At 43.4% G+C, this 16214-nt stretch overlaps 1 protein-coding gene and 1 pseudogene across 4 annotated transcripts in view; one reads left to right on the forward strand and one right to left on the reverse strand.

The window, feature by feature from the left end:
• The window catches only part of FHIP1A (FHF complex subunit HOOK interacting protein 1A), a 312856-nt gene that overhangs the window by 281191 nt on the left and 15451 nt on the right, over positions 1-16214 (reverse strand). The window lies entirely within an intron of this gene.
• LOC114108876 (U6 spliceosomal RNA) lies at positions 5248-5348 on the forward strand (annotated as a pseudogene).

Raw genomic sequence — 16214 nt, forward strand, 5'->3', positions numbered from 1 at the left:
ATTTCAGAACCTCCACCTGAAATACTACATATTTCTTTCTCCTTATCTTTACCACCACGGAGGTCCCAACATGAAGCTATTTTTGAATGGTCTAGTAATGGCTATTATTTGAGTGCCAGATGGTACAAGACACTGGGACAACACTGAAAGAAAATAAACACGAGTAGCAGCATCCTTGTCTTCAAACAGCTTTTAAAACCAGTAGGAATGGATAAGTATACCACTTGTGGCCAGCACTGTAGCCACAAGGTATAAGGAAAGCCTGAATTAACGTGTTATAGACATTTAAGGGGGAGGAGGGACTCTGAGCTTTGCTGCAGCCAACATGCAGAGGGAAACATGATCTCCTATAAGATTCAGTGTCCCTGGGGTAAAAATAAACCAGCTGCTCAGGGAAAGAACAACTATTTTTGCTACTGAGATTAGAAAGCAATTCAACCTATGGTTACTGAGAGAGGATTCTGTTCAATGTAATAAAAATCCTAAGGATATATTTTTACAATAAATAAGGGTAAGTTTGAAGAGGGCTGAGAAACTCACTAAGAAATCTAACACTGATGCATTGCAGAAGGGCAGGTTCAGCTCACCATGACTGCAAACTCCACACCAGCAAAAGATCCTGAAACATGACTGACACATTGAGAATACTGCATTTCTCTGGGGGGAATGAGTGCCTGCATGCTAAGTCGCTTCAGTTGTGTCCAATTCTGTGTGACCCCATAGACTGCAGCCTGCCAGGCTCCTCTGTCCACGGGGATTTTCCAAAAAAGAACACTCCAGTGGGTTCCCACGCCCTCCTCCAGAGACTCTTCTCGACCCAGGGATTAAACCCACGTCTCTTACACCTCCTGCGCAGGTTCTTTACCACCAGCCCCACCTGGATATGGGGTCTAAATATGTAAAAACCACTGTGTTATTTAACTGAATTCATTTATCCTTATGCAAACAGAATCGCAAAGATATTCTGATGTCAACATTTGACATGTAAATAGAAAGGAGGTCATCAGCTGAAACAGATAAAAGTGACATCTTAGAATCACTGTTTTAAAAGACAAACTTTCTAAAAATATCTCATCTGATACTCACTTAATTCTACAAAGCTTTTTGTACCACTTCTTCCCAGGTGGTGTTAGTGGCAGAAAATCTGCGGATCACATCCCCGGGTCAGGAAGACCCCCTGGAGGAGGAAACGGCAACGCACTCCAGCATTCTTGCCTGGAGAATCCCATAGACAGAGGAGCCTGGCTGGCTACAGTCCATAGGGTCACAAAGAGTCAGACACGACTGACAACTCAGCACAAAGTTTTCAGTTCAGTCGCTCCGTCATGTCCGACCCTTTGGGAAGCCATGGATGCCAGGCCTCCCTGTCCATCACCAACTCCTGCAGCCCACCCAAACCCATGTCCACTGAGTCGGTGATGCCATCCAGCCATCTCATCCTCTGTCGTCCCCTTCTCCTCCTGCTTCCAATCTTGCCCAACATCAAGTCTTTTCCAATGACTCAGTTCTTCCCATCAGGAAGCCAAAGTATTGGAGTTTCAGGTTCAGCTTCCAGTGAACATTCAGGGTTGATCTCCCTCAGAATGGACTGGTTGGATCTCCTTGCAGTCCAAGGGACTCTCAAGAGTCTTCTCCAACACCACAGTTCAAAAGCATCAATTCTTTGGCGCTCAGCTTTCTTTACAGTCCAACTCTCACATCCATACATGACTACTAGAAAAATTATAGCTTTGACTAGATAGACCTTTGTTGGCAAGGTAATGTCTCTGCTTTATAATATGTTGTCTAGATTGGTTATAGCTTTTCTTCCAACAGGTAAGCACCTTTTAATTTCATGGCTGCTGTCACCATCTGCAGTGATTTGGGAGCCCAAAAAAATAAAAGCTCTCACTGCTTCCAATGTTTGCCCATCTATTTGCCATGAAGCAATGGGACTGGATGCCATGATCTTAATTTTCTGAATGTTGAATTTCAAGCCAACTTTTTCACTCTCTTCTTTTACTTTCATCAAGAGGCTTTTAAGTTCTTTGCTTTCCGCCAAACGGTGGTGTCATCTGTGCATCTGAAGTTACTGATATTTTTCCCAGCAATCTTGATTCCAGCTTGTGCTTCATCTGGCCCAGCATTTCACATGATATACTCTGCATAGAAGTTAAATAAGCAGGGTGACAAGGTACAAACTTGACACACTCCTTTCCCAATTTGGAACCAGTTTGTTGTTCCACGTCTAGTTCTAACTGTTGCTTTTTAAATTGCATACAATTTCTAAGGAGGCAGGTAAGGTTTTTCCACAGTTTGTTGTGATCTACAGTCAAAGGCTTTCGCATAGTCAATAAAGCAGAAATAGATGTTTTCTGGAACTCTCTTGCTTTTTCTATGATCCAAGGGATGTTGGCAATTTCATCTCTGGTTCCTCTGCCTTTTCTAAAACCAGCTTGAACATCTGAAAGTTCACAGTTCACGTATTGCTGAAGCCTGGCTTGGAGAATTTTGAGCATTACTTTACTAGCATGTGAGATGAGTGCAATTGTGTGGTAGTTTGAGCATTCTTTGGCATTTCCTTTCTTTGCGATTGGAATGAAAACTGACCTTTTCCAATCCTATGGCCACTGCTGAGTTTTCCAAATTTGCTGGCAAGTTGAGTGTAGCACTTTCACTGCATCATCTTTTAGGATTTGAAAATAGCTCAACTGGAATTCCACCACCTCCACTAGCTTTGTTTGTAGTGATGCTTCCTAAGGCCTATTTCACTTTGCATTCCAGGATGTCTGGCTCTAGGCTGGTGATCACACCATCGTGATTATTTGGGTCATGAAGATCTTTTTTGTAGAGTTCTTTTGTGTATTCTTGCCACCTCTTCTTAATAATTTCTGCTTCTGTTAGGTCCATACCATTTCTGTCCTTTATTGAGCCCATCTTTGCATGAAATGTTCCCTTGGTATCTCTTATTTTCTTGAAGAGATCTCTAGTCTTTCCCATTCTATTTTTTCCTCTATTTCTTTGTACTGATCACTGAGGAAGGCTTTCTTATCTCTCCTTGCTATTCTTTTGAACTCTGCATTCAAATAGGTATATCTTTCCTTTCCTCCTTTGCCTTTCACTTCTCGTTTTCTGTACCACTTAAATTTATCTCAGCATAGGTTCATAGTTTTCCCATTTTATAAGAAAGGACAGGGTTGTTTGAGGTAAGGACAAGACTTTGTCAAGTTTAAAATTGGTGTGTGGGGTAGAGCGGGGCGCTGAATTTCTGCTGGAGGTTACACAGGGCAAATTTAATAATCACAGATACCCCTTAATTATTTGGCTTTTTTAATTTAAAAGACTTTTGTTATAAAGGATTAATGGCTGAACGCAAAAGTTTCCTTCTATGAAAGAAAAGAAAAGACTTTTCTTCAGAGGACAGAATTCAGGAATGATTGGCAGAAAGAAGTCAATTCTTTTCACCCACCCAGTGACCTGCTCATTGCTCAACAGTGAACAACATCCAGTCTTCTGAGGCAGGATTTGCTCACATTGATTGGAAATAAAAGTGTTACTAGATCATGTCAGCTCAAATTTCAACAATTAGTCCCAGGCCATTAATAACATCAACTCCAAGTTTCCAAATGAAACAACTATTACAACTTATGACAGACTGACCAAAACTTCCAACAATTTTACAAAGACTCATTCACCTGGAAATGAATAACTCATCAAGAGGCAGAGTGGAGGGTCAGTGTGCAAACGTCTACACGTGAACTTGGCTCCTGCTGTTACACCATTTTTCATTTAGTTTTGTCAGGCAGTTCAGTTCAGTCCCGTCGCTCAGTCGTGTCCGACTCTTTGCGACCCCATGAATCGCAGCACGCCAGGCCTCCCTGTCCATCACCAAGTCCTGGAGTTCACTCAGACTCACGTCCATCGAGTCAGTGATGCCATCCAGCCATCTCATCCTCTGTTGTCCCCTTCTCCTCCTGCCCCCAATCCCTCCCAGCATCAGGGTCTTTTCCAGTGAGTCAACTCTTCGCATGAGGTGGCCAAAGTACTGGAGTTTCACCTTTGGCATCAGTCCTTCCAAAGAAATCCCAGGGCTGATCTCCTTCAGAATGGACTGGTTGGATCTCCTTGCAGTCCAAGGGACTCTCAAGAGTCTTCTCCAACACCACAGTTCAAAAGCATCAATTCTTCGGCGCTCAGCCTTCTTCACAGTCCAACTCTCACATCCATACATGACCACAGGAAAAACCATAGCCTTAACTAGACGGACCATAGTCGGCAAAGTAATGTCTCTGCTTTTCAATATGCTCTCTAGGTTGGTCATAAGAATAGGGAAAAGGAGTCCAAAATGGTGGTGGCTAAAAGACAAAGAAGGGAAAAGCCCTCGAAAACAGAACAAAGGAAGGTGAAAGAAAGGTCCGAGGACTGGAGTGAGGACTTCAGGTAGAGCAGCACTCCTGGCTGAGCCCAATCTGCAGAGGGCAGGCCCAGGGGGAAGAAAACATACGATAGGAGGAGCCAAGCGCTCTTCTCTCTCTCTTCCCCCACCCCTCCACACCCCACCTCCCGCCACGCTCCTCCACTCTCTTCTCTTCTTCGAGGATGGATTCTCCTGCTATCTTCTAAATAAAACAGAACTGTAACACTGATTTGTCTAAGAGCTATGACACGGTTTGTTCAAGACCTGAGAGAGCTGTGACGCGCCAAGGGCTTTAATGTCCCAAATGGCTCCAAATCATCACTGTGACGAGACAAAGGACCAAGGAGCATACACTCGCCTGACAGTTTTATTGTCTGCGACTATATGTATCATTTGCCTAAAAAACTATCAATTAAGACAAAGTTCATAGAAAACAAAGAACATATAAATTTAAAATGTGGTGAGTCTTTGTATTTATGTGCTGACCTATAACATCCTACTCATTCATATAGTGATCAGCATAGTTGCACTATCTATCTAGTCCTCACCTCATTCTTCCCAGGTGGTGCTAGTGATAAAGAATCCACCTGCCAATGCATGAGATGTAAGAGACACAGACTGGATCCCTGGTTCAGGAAGATCCCCTGGAGGAGGGCATGGCAACCCACTCCAGTATTCTTGCCTAGAGAATCCCATGGACAGAGGAGCTTGGTGGGCTACAGTCCATAGGGTCACACAGAGTTGGGCACGATTAAAGCAAGATGCATGCACATCTCATTCTACAAAGAATCTGAGATGGCCTGAGAAATGCATGTATTACAGAAGGAAGTTAAATGTCATGACCAAGCAAAGCTCACTTGGGAAACACATACATTAAAACTGGAACAGTCCAGGGATTAGCATGACCCCTGCACAGGGATGCCACACAAATCTGTGAACTCATGATATTTTTAAAGATCCTTGACCAAGGAATGCTTAAAGAAGAAAATGAAGACTGTGCCTGGCATAAGAGATATTGGTACAGAACCCAGATACGGAGAGCTATTTGAGTCCTACACAGTGACTACAGCTAAGCAGGGAATCTGAGTGCCTCCTAGCAGCCAAGATGAAAAAGTAAATGTAGTCAGTTATATGATTTTCTATGAAGAACAAAATTTCCACTCCTCCAGGGAAGCAAAGCTGTTTCCAAACACTTGCTGTGAAACAGCTGCTCTAGGAGACACAGAAAGACATGATGGAAAAATTTTCCAGTATCTCAAATAAGGTCACAAAGCTGTTTTTTGTTGTGTTTTTTTTTACGTTGTCCCAGATTAAAACCAAATTCTACAATGCAATCAAGATCATATAGCCCAGGAGCCCAAATTTTCCCAGCAACATGGTGGATTAAGCTGAGAGTAAAAAGCTGGAAGTCCAACAGTGTAGTTTAGGAGATTATTAGCACTAAAGTGCAAGAACAAAAGTTAAAATAAATCACCAAAATTATGATGCTCCTCAGTTTCCATCCTCACCTCCTTTCTTTGTACAAGTCAGTCCCTGGCCACTGTGATCTAGCCCACAAATGGAACCACTTTTCACTTTCACTTTCTATTACCACTCCAACCTACACCTTCCAACCCAGAGCTAAAGTATTATCTTCATTTACTTATCTGACATTCCTACCTCAAGGTCCCACCAGTACCAGCTCCACAAGTCCCAAACTAATCTTAGCTATCTGACCTCTCAAACACATTTTTCCTTCTGCCATCCTCAGCTAGTCATAAAAACCCCATCCTCGGGACTTCCCTGGCGGTCCAGAGGTTAGGACTCTGTGCTTCTACTGCAGAGGGCACAGGTTTGATCTCTGGTTGGGGAACAAAGATTCTGCATTCCTTATAGTGTGCCCTCCCCCGCCCCCCACAAAAAAAATCCTATCCTCTCAGTCATCTGGGCTTACGTCCTTGCAATCAGTTTTCTCCTTTTCCTTAACTGCCCACATCCGATCAGTAGTCTGCCCTACTATTCTCCCCGTCCATTCTCTAATCCAGTCCCAGGCCCACTTTTATAGATCATATCCCCAATATCTCAGGGTCATCAGACCACACGCCTTCCTGCATCATCTCCACTCTCTCTCTCTCCACTCCACTTTCTCATATATGCTACTGCAGAAGAATGTTCCTAAGGTTGTGACTATGTCAGTCCACTTAAAAAAAAAAAAAGAAAAGAAACCTGTAATAGGTTCCCTCTGCTTACCTGAAGCAAATCTGCCTACCTAAGCCCCCATGGCCCTCTTTCTCACATAGCTTCTGCTCCAGCCAGTCTATAGGCCCTTGAGTCTAGCCACTCCTGCTATAAGCTGGATCTTCCCTTTTGTTCTCGGTTGTATACCCATGAGACGCCCTTCCCTTCACATCTGCATATTTAAGGATGAAGCTGAGATGTCACCTCACTCAGGAAGCCTTCTGTACTTCTCTCTGTGAGAAGTAACACCTCCTCCTCTCTGTCCTCCTGCGCTCGTCCAGGGCTCTCAGCCCAGAGAGGAATTAGCACACCCTGTCCTCGCTCCCTCCCCGTCTAGCCTACACTTGAGGCTGCTCCACAATCGCCACCCAAACACACATCTGGTTTGGGCAGCTCCCTGTCGCCCCTCAGGTCTCACGTCCGTCCAGTCACCCACAGCGTCTTGCTCCTACATGAATCACTGCACATATTGATTCCACTGTAGTTCACTGTTTACGCATCTGCCTCCTCCAGGGCAAGGCTCAAATCTTATTTATCTCTGCAATCTAACGTAGCCAGCTATCCACACACCATCCGAGCTCCACTCCCTGCAGAACAAGTCTTCTCTTGCTTACTTATTGTGTGTCTCTCCCACCAGAACGTACTAAATGAGAACACAGAGTTCGCTTGCGTTAATCTCATCTTTCTTCCCAGCAACTACAACAGTGTCAGGCACAGACTAGGTGAGCCAAAGCTAAGCATGAATTGATAAACAGCTGAATGATCCCAAGTGTCTAGGCCAGTCCTAGAACACCACAGTGACCCTCCCCCAAAGACTGTTGCAGGAATTGTCTTGTATATAAAAGTTATTATTAAACATATTTTACAAGCTCTGACAGTTGGGTGATCTCGATATCCTACTCTGGCTCCCAGCACGGTGCTTCATAGGAAACCCATTGGCTCAGATGGTAAAGAATCCATCTGCAATGCAGGAGATCTGGGTTTGATCCCTGGGTCGGGAAGATCCCCTGGAGAAGGGAATGGATACACACGCTAGTATTCTTGCCTGGAGAATTCCATGGACAAAGGAGCCTGGCAGGCTACAGTCCATGGGGTCACGAACAGTCAGACACAACCTCAGCAACCAACACACATGGTGCTTTACACATATGAAGTCCTCGGTAGATTTCTGAACAAATGATTTAATAAATTAATACATTACTTGAGCTTTTATGTTCTAAACCTGAATTTGTTTCCTCCTGTCAATACAGGAGAATCCGGGGACTTCCCTGGTGATCCAGTGGTTAAGTCTCTGTGCTTCCAATGCAGGGGGCACAGGTTCGATCCCCGGTCAGAGAACTAAGATTCCACATGCTGTGCAGTGCAACCAAAAGATCAATAAATAAAATACAACTCACTTTATTTCTTATGACACAGGATGCCGGGGAAAGTGTTCACTTCTGTGACTCTGAGCACGCTGTTGAACCTCTCTTCACTTCAGCTTCCTCCTTAAAAGGCCAGGAGGACCTCTCATGCAAAGCAGTCTATTCACTTCATAGCTAAATGAACAGCCTGTCCTAAGTCCTCTATTACCCCTTCTTTATCAGTCTTAAATGGTTCTAACTCATGTTAGAAAATCTTAATATATGTTCACTGAGCTTGAGTGGGCCATTATTTAAAACAGTACCGGCTTTGTTCGTGTGTAGGTGCTCAGTTGCTCAGTTGTGTCCGACTCTTTGTGACCCCACAGACTGTAGCCCGGAAGGCTCCTCTGTCCATGGAATTCTCCAGGCAAGAATACTAGAGTGGGTTGCCATTTCCTCCTCCAGGGCCTCTTCCCAACCCACAGATAAAACCCATGTCTCCTGCATTGGCAGGTGAATTCTTTACCCCTGAGCCACTGCGGAGGCCACAGGGGGTTTTCATTACGAGGTATTAATTCTCCATCAATTTTTCATACCCTTACAGTCCTTCAGCACTCATCCTGCGAGCACAGGTGACTTGAGCACATGACTGCCATCATTTCCAAGACTTCTTAGAGTCACGGCACCATAATGTCCCTGAACGGCACTACCTCACCTGAAGGGCAATTCTCTTTCCCACACAGGAAACAGCACAGCAATCAGATAAGTCATGAGAACAAGAACTGTGCCCATTAAACACAGTACGCAGTACCATGACCCCAGCTTCAGGGGGGATGATTTAGTTTTAAAAATAATAATAAAGAGCTTAATGCTACTGTAAGTGCATCTCAATCAAAATGCACTTAAATCCCTCTGGGGACAGTTCTGTCGGGAGGTGGGGAGTGGTTAGCCAGCACTCATACAGATGAATGTCACTGATAAGGTATGAGGTTATGACTCAGTCAAGATGGGATTCACTGAGATTCACTCAGACAGGCAGAGAACACAGCGAGTCTTCTGTACGACCATTAAATGTTCTTTTTCTAAGATCCTCATTTAATGAAAAGCAATGAACTGCCACAGAGGACAGTTAGCATAGAATCACCCTTTAAAAGACCAAATTCAGAAGAGGATTCTCTAACAAATCTTGATACTATTCCTAGGCAAAGAAAATATTTGCATTGGAGGCACAAAACTATATTTGCATAAATAAATGCTGCCAACACAGAAGCAATATGAAAATGTAAGCCCTTACTGGCAAGTAGTAAACCCAACAAAATGCAGATGAAAGCCAAATCTCTGGTGCTCAGGGGAAAACAAGAACACTTGAGAATAAAAGGTCAATAGAACTTTTGTTCCCAGCTGCGTAGCTAAGGCTTGCCACCTTGTGAGCTCGCAGAGCTGTTCACTCTTCTGAGAGCACCTATACCACACTGAGTTGACTGCATTTTCTCAAAAGTGAACAATTAAGAAACACAGCGCTCATGGTGACCCAACTGGAGCTATGACAAATGCCCCACTTTAAGATAACCTTTCATAGCTGCAGTTATCAGTTCAGCACCTCCAAAAGCCTTCCTAGAGATTCAAATCGCAGACATGTTATTTTAGCTCAGTTACTCCCACTTAAAAGTCCGTGCTGATTTAAAGTGTTAGAGAAAGTACACAAAGCTGCTTCCTTCCAAGATCAGGAAGGAAAGGGGCAACAAGTGCGTGTGCGCTCAGTCGCTCCGTCGTGCCCGACTGTTTTGCAATCCCGTGGACTGTAGCCTGCCAGGCTCCTCTGTCCAAGGGATTTCCCAGGCAAGAATACTGCAGTGGGTTGTCACTTCCTCCTCTGGGGCATTTCCTGACCTAGGGATGGAACTTAAGCCTCCTGAAAATCGTTAAGTGATAGTGGCTAAGGTCCTCCCCAGTGGCTCAGTGGTAAAGAATCTGCCTGCAACACGGGACATGTAGGTTTGACCCCTGCATCAGGAAGATCCCCTAGAGGAGGGCATGGCAACCAACTCCAGCATTCTTGCTCGGAAAATTCTATCGTCAGAGAAGCCTGGCAAGCTACAGTCCGTGGGGTCACAAAGAGTCAGACACAACTGAAGCAACTAAGCATGCATGCACGCATAGTGGCTAAGAAGATAAATTAACAAAAATATTGAATAATCTTGAATAGCAGAAGTTGGCAAGAACCCCTGATACTTTTCAGTGGAAGAATGTGGTCACAGTTCTGAGACGTTTCACACTAACAGGGACTTTTCCTAAACAGAGAACTCAACATCTAAGGAATTTTAAAAACTTGATAATATTTCATTCAATTCCCTGTTATAATACTTACTGGTATAAAACAAAAAACTGCAAGACGTATTTTGCCCATGGAGGATGAGAGGCACCAGGATGAAGTGAAAGACTTGAGAGTAAAATGTATCCCCCTTCCTCACCGCCAGAAGCAAAAGTGAGACATCCGCACAGCATCAAGAGCAACTTCATTAGAGTTAACAAGAACACCAAAGTCCACACGTCTACAGGAATATTAGTCCCTTCAAAGACTACATGCTCATCACAAAAATGCCTGCCAATGCTCAAGAAGTCTTAGCAGTAACTCTTTTAAGGCTGCCTTTACGTATCCAACACCTTTTCGAAAACTTCAACTGTGACAAATCTGGGTCTTTGAAAGTGGAAGTTGAAATGTGCGAGCTGGAAATACATTTAAAAAATGAAGGGAACCACTGAGCTGGATATTATTTTTAATCAAAAGAACAAGTGCTTTTTTTATGTGGCTTGAAAACTACTTCCAAAGACAATTCTTTAAGACTCCAAATTCTCCTTCTATGAGCAACAGCTATGGGATAAGCAGGCAACCTCCCTAGATGACTTCTTTGAAGAGCATGTTTCGCTTGTTAGGATGTCTTTAATATTGGGATTGTACGTTTACTTAATTAGGTAACTGCTATCTCTGATTCCATTTTTTCACGTTATTCATTCATTCAACAAATATTTATAGTGCTCCTAAGTATCTGCCGAGTACTGTGCTAAGTCCTAGGAAGGTAACGGTGAGCAGGCCTCTCTACCTGCCTCATGAAGACAATTTACAGAGGCACACAAATTATAACCAGTAAGTCAATCCAATGGGAGAAAAAAAAAGACATAGGGTGATGCAAAAACCTATTATCAAAAATTACTAAAGAAGACAATGAGCTGATACAAAGAAACTTTATTTAACACTTCATGAAGTGGACGGTCTCCTTGCGGAAACTGTAAAATGGGGCAGAAGACTGGAAGCTTTCACAGGATAAAGAATAAAGAACAGGGAAGGGAAACACGGAAAACATCGGTGACACCCCGGGCCATGCATTCACCCTTGTCTGGAGTGGGAAGTCTCAGCGCTGACCTGGCGCCTGCGGACTGACGGACTAGTTACACTCCCTGGGTTCCTGGTCAAGCAGAGCAGATGCAGGGACACTTTATTGTTGTTGTTCAGTTGCTAGTCATGTGCGACCCTTTGTGACCCCTAGAGTGCAGCACGCCAGGCCTCTGTCCTTCACTATCTCCTAGCGTTGGCTCAAACTCATGTTCACTGAGTCAGTGATGCCATCCAACCATCTCATCCTCTGTTGTCCCCTCCTCTTCCGGCACTCAATCTTTCCCAGCATCAGGGTCTTTTCCAATGAGCTGACTCTTCGCATCAGCTGGCCAATGTACTGGAGCATCAGCTTTAGCATCAGCCCTTCCAATGAATATTCAGGATTGATTTCCTTTAGGATTGACTGGTTTGATCTTCTTGCTGTCAAGAGTCTTCTCCAGCATCACGATTAGAAAGCATCAGTTCTTCAGCGCTCAGCCTTCTTTCTGGTTCAACTCTCACATCTGTACATGACTACTAAGAAAACCATAGCTTTGACTACACGGACCTTTGTTGGCAAAGTGATGTCTCTGCTTTTTAATACACTGTTTAGGTTTGTCATAGCTTATCTTCCAAGGAGCAAGGGACACTGGAATCATCTAAGTGTCAGTTTGCAAGTGGAGCACCTGGGCATGAGCGGCTCCATCGGGGGGCTAGAAAGTTATTTTAACAAGCCTGTAACAGTGAGACCCAGCTGGTGTAAAGAGGCTTTCTAAGGAGATGTAGTTTTTTGTTTTGGCTGTGCCAGTTCTTTTTGTTGCTGAGTACAGACTTTTTCTAGTTGCAGCAAGCAGGGGGGTATTCTCCAGTTGTGGTGCTCAGGCTTCTCATTTCAGTGACTTCTCTTCTTGCAGAGCACAGGCCCCAGGAGTTCAGGATTCAGGAGTCATGGTGCACAGGCTTAGCTTCACTACGGCATGTGGGAACTTTCCAGACCAGGGATTGAACCTGTGTCTCCTGCGCTGGCAGGCAGATTCTCATCCAGTGCACCACCGTGGAGGTCCAGAGAGTTCATCTGAACTGAAGATAATCAGCAGTTAACTCATTAAACAAAGAGCACTGCGAGGGGAAAGGTATGGAGACTGGGTGGAGTAGAGGAGAATCATGTTTCAAGTAGCATGTGCAAAGGCTCTGTAGTTTGGTTTGGTTTTTTTAAGACTATGGGCACATTAAGAAATGAAAGACTGCAGTGCTAAAGCACTCACTTCAGTTCAGTTCAGTTCAGTCGTGTCCAACTCTTTGCGACCCCATGAATCGCAGCATGCCAGGCCTCCCTGTCCATCACCATCTCCCAGAGTTCACTCAGACTCACGTCCATCGAGTCCGTGATGCCATCCAGCCATCTCATCCTCTGTCATCCCCTTCTCCTCCTGCCCTCAATCCCTCCCAGCATCAGAGTCTTTTCCAATGAGTCAACTCTTCGCATGAGGTGGCCAAAGTACTGGAGTTTCAGCTTTAGCATCACTCCCTCCAAAGAAACCCCAGGGCTGATCTTCTTCAGAATGGACTGGTTGGATCTCCTTGGAGTCCAAGGGACCCTCAAGAGTCTTCTCCAACACCACAGTTCAAACGCATCAATTCTTCGGCACTTTGCTTTTTTCACAGTCCAACTCTCACATCCATACATGACCACAGGAAAAACCATAGCCTTGACTAGATGGACATCTGTTGGCAAAGTAATGTGTCTGCTTTTGAATATGCTATCTAGGTTGGTCATAACTTTTCTTCCAAGGAGTAAGCATCTTTTAATTTCATGGCTGCGTCACCATCTGCAGTGATTTTGGAGCCCCAAAAAATAAAGTCTGACACTGTTTCCACTGCTAAAGCACTACTTTAATACTAGTGAGAATACTAGCACTGAGTGAATACCAGTGAGAATACTAGCATTGACTGAATACTAGTGAGAATACTAGCGCTGAGTAAATATTAGTGGGAATACTAGTTTTGCATGAATACTAGTGAGAATACTAGCATCGAGAAGTGTCTCAATACTAGTGAGAGAATGGTCCAGGATGAGGCTGGCAAAGTAGACGGCTGGACTCCACAGAGCCTGGCACACATTAAGGATCTTCACTTACCTTAAGAGTGATGAAAGGCCTCAACTGGACTTTCAAATGGGAAGGAGGATGGGGAAGAGACACCATAAAATCAACGTTATTTAATATCACCAAGGCTAGAGTAAAGAACCAACTGGAGAGTGGACAGAAGAGAAGCAGGAAGACCAGTTAAGAAGACACTGTAATAATCTCAAGAGAGGGTGGGGATAACACAGATGCAAGAAAGGGGTGGATCTGAGAGGCATTGGATGTAAAAGCAGTGAAAGTTAGAATGGTATTCTGTGTTTGTTATTTACTCAAAGATAATACTTTCATTATGCCTGCTGCTACTGCTGCTAAGTCGCGTCAGTCGTGTCCGACTCTGTGCAACCCCATGGACGGCAGCCCACCAGGCTCCCCCGTCCCTGGGATTCTCCAGGCAAGAACACTGGAGTGGGTTGCCATTTCCTTCTCCAATGCATGAAAGTGAAAAGTGAAAATGAAGGCACTTCGTTTTGCCTAAGAATTACTTATTTGCTAATCACAGGAAATGGCAACCCACTCCAGTATTCTTGCCTGGAGAATCCTGTGAACGGAGGAGCCTGGTGGGCCACAGTCCCTGGGGTCGCAAAGAGTCCGACACGGCTGAGCGACCGCACTTTCTTGCACTTTGCAAACCAAAACACATAATGCAAATGTCAGAGTTCTTTTTCAACCAGGTCCCACATATTTTATCTTTTATATAAGGAAGAAAAAATAACAGAGAAAAGCAAGACTTAAGAAGTATTTCATTTTATGTAAAAATGTGTGTTCCTGAAAAACTGAGTTGCACCTGGGTAATAAAAGAACCCATACCTTATTACTGAGTAAATATTTTTCTTGCACAAAAACACACTAAAAAATGCAGAACAGATTCTCATGATACTGTATCAAGTGAAATGTAAACCATTATCTCAATGATTTCCATACATCATTTCTCTTTTATTACAGGGTACATAAATCAGGTGATTTTACAACTCTAAAAGGAGGGAATGGCTGAGAGATTTAATAATCACCATCAAGTTTTATAATAAACCATTTAGTAAGCAACTAGAATGCCCAAGAGGCTTGCAGTGATTTAAATCTATTCTTTCACCAGTGATTTCACTGGCTCCCTGATAATTCCCTGATGGACAAGGGAAGCCTGATGTGCTGCAGTTCATGGGGTCACAAAGAGTCGGAAACGACTGAGCAACTGAACTGAACTAAACTGAATGATTTCACCCACATGGAAAAGTCATTTTTATATCTATCTTACTGTGATATGCTACTTCTAATCCATACCCTCCAAAAAAATACAGCTTTCCAGTAGGCCTGGGTTAGCTACCATGTCATAGCAACATACTGGGTCAGCCAAAAGTGCACTCGGGTTTTTCTGTGTGGTGGTGCATGCTCAGTCGTGTCTGACTCTTTGCAACTCCATGGACTGTAGCCTGCCAGGCTCCTCTGTCCATGGAAATTTCTAGGCAAGGATACTGGAGTGGGTTGCCATTTCCTTCTCCAGGGGATCTTCCCAACCCAGGGATCAAACCTGTATCTCCTGAGTCTCCTGCATTGCAAGCAGATTCATTACCACTGAGACACCTGGGAAGCCCCCGTAAGATGGTATAAAGTTCAAAATGTAGTCACCCTTACAAACTCCGTGAATACACAAAAAGCCAATTTTGTACTGAATTTGCCACTTGTTCTTGTGTTTGATGCACACGGGCCAATCTGGGCCATACTCAGAACAAACATAAAGGGGGAATCTGGGTTTTAGTAGTCTCATACATCAATGACAAATGTACCAACTAAAGTTTAATGCCATGAGCTAAAAAAAAATTTTTTTAAGACAGTCTAACTTTGAGATTTTGCAACTAGATTCTACACCACTCCTTGAAAATACAGTTTTCAACTTGGAAAGAAACAGATTCAATATAAAAATCACTGAAGAATGAATATAAAACTACAGCATGTTGATAAACTGACTTCTAAAGGCTAAACGCACATTTTAAAATGCTGCTTTTGACAACTTAAGTCACAACCGAGGCATTATTTGATTGCAGACTCTGCATATGAATTTCTGTTTTCTTCCTTAAAAAAAATCATTAAGCAACTAAAGTGTATGTGAAGTAACCTGAATCACCGAAAACAGAGTCTTGGCAGTCACTATACTTTATAACACACTTAAGCTGAATTGGGCACACAGAAATATAACTTCTGATATGCAACAACAGCTCTTTGTGGTTGTTTTTAAATGTATGCCTTGAAATCTTTCCAGCACAGAGGTAAAGAAGAGAAATCATGAAAATCTCATTATCTTTTACTTTTCAGGAAAAACAAAGTAGATTAAAATTAAGAATTAAAATCTCAAGCCTTACAAAACTAAAAATGTAATTCACCGAAAAATATTTATTACTATTGAGCTATGCCAGTGTACTCGATATGCCAAGTCTGCTGCTCGCCTGGACATTTTACGATCACATTAAAACACAGTTGAAAGGGGAGCCCTACAGCAAAAAGGTTGACCCTTTCATGATTTTACCTGCTTGACAAAGGTGTCATGATAAGTCACATGGCTCATGAGTTTCCCCAGCTGACTGTTGCTTCATGCACTCACCAGTATTTTTTTTTATGGTTTAATTTTTTTTTAATTTTTATTTTTACTTTATTTTACTTTACAATACTGTATTGGTTTTTCCATACATTGACACGAATCCGCCACAGGTATACATGAGTTCCCAATCCTGAACCCCTCCTCCCACCTCCCA

Source organism: Ovis aries, chromosome 17 (assembly GCF_016772045.2).
Source record: "Ovis aries strain OAR_USU_Benz2616 breed Rambouillet chromosome 17, ARS-UI_Ramb_v3.0, whole genome shotgun sequence".
Lineage (NCBI taxonomy): Eukaryota > Metazoa > Chordata > Mammalia > Artiodactyla > Bovidae > Ovis > Ovis aries.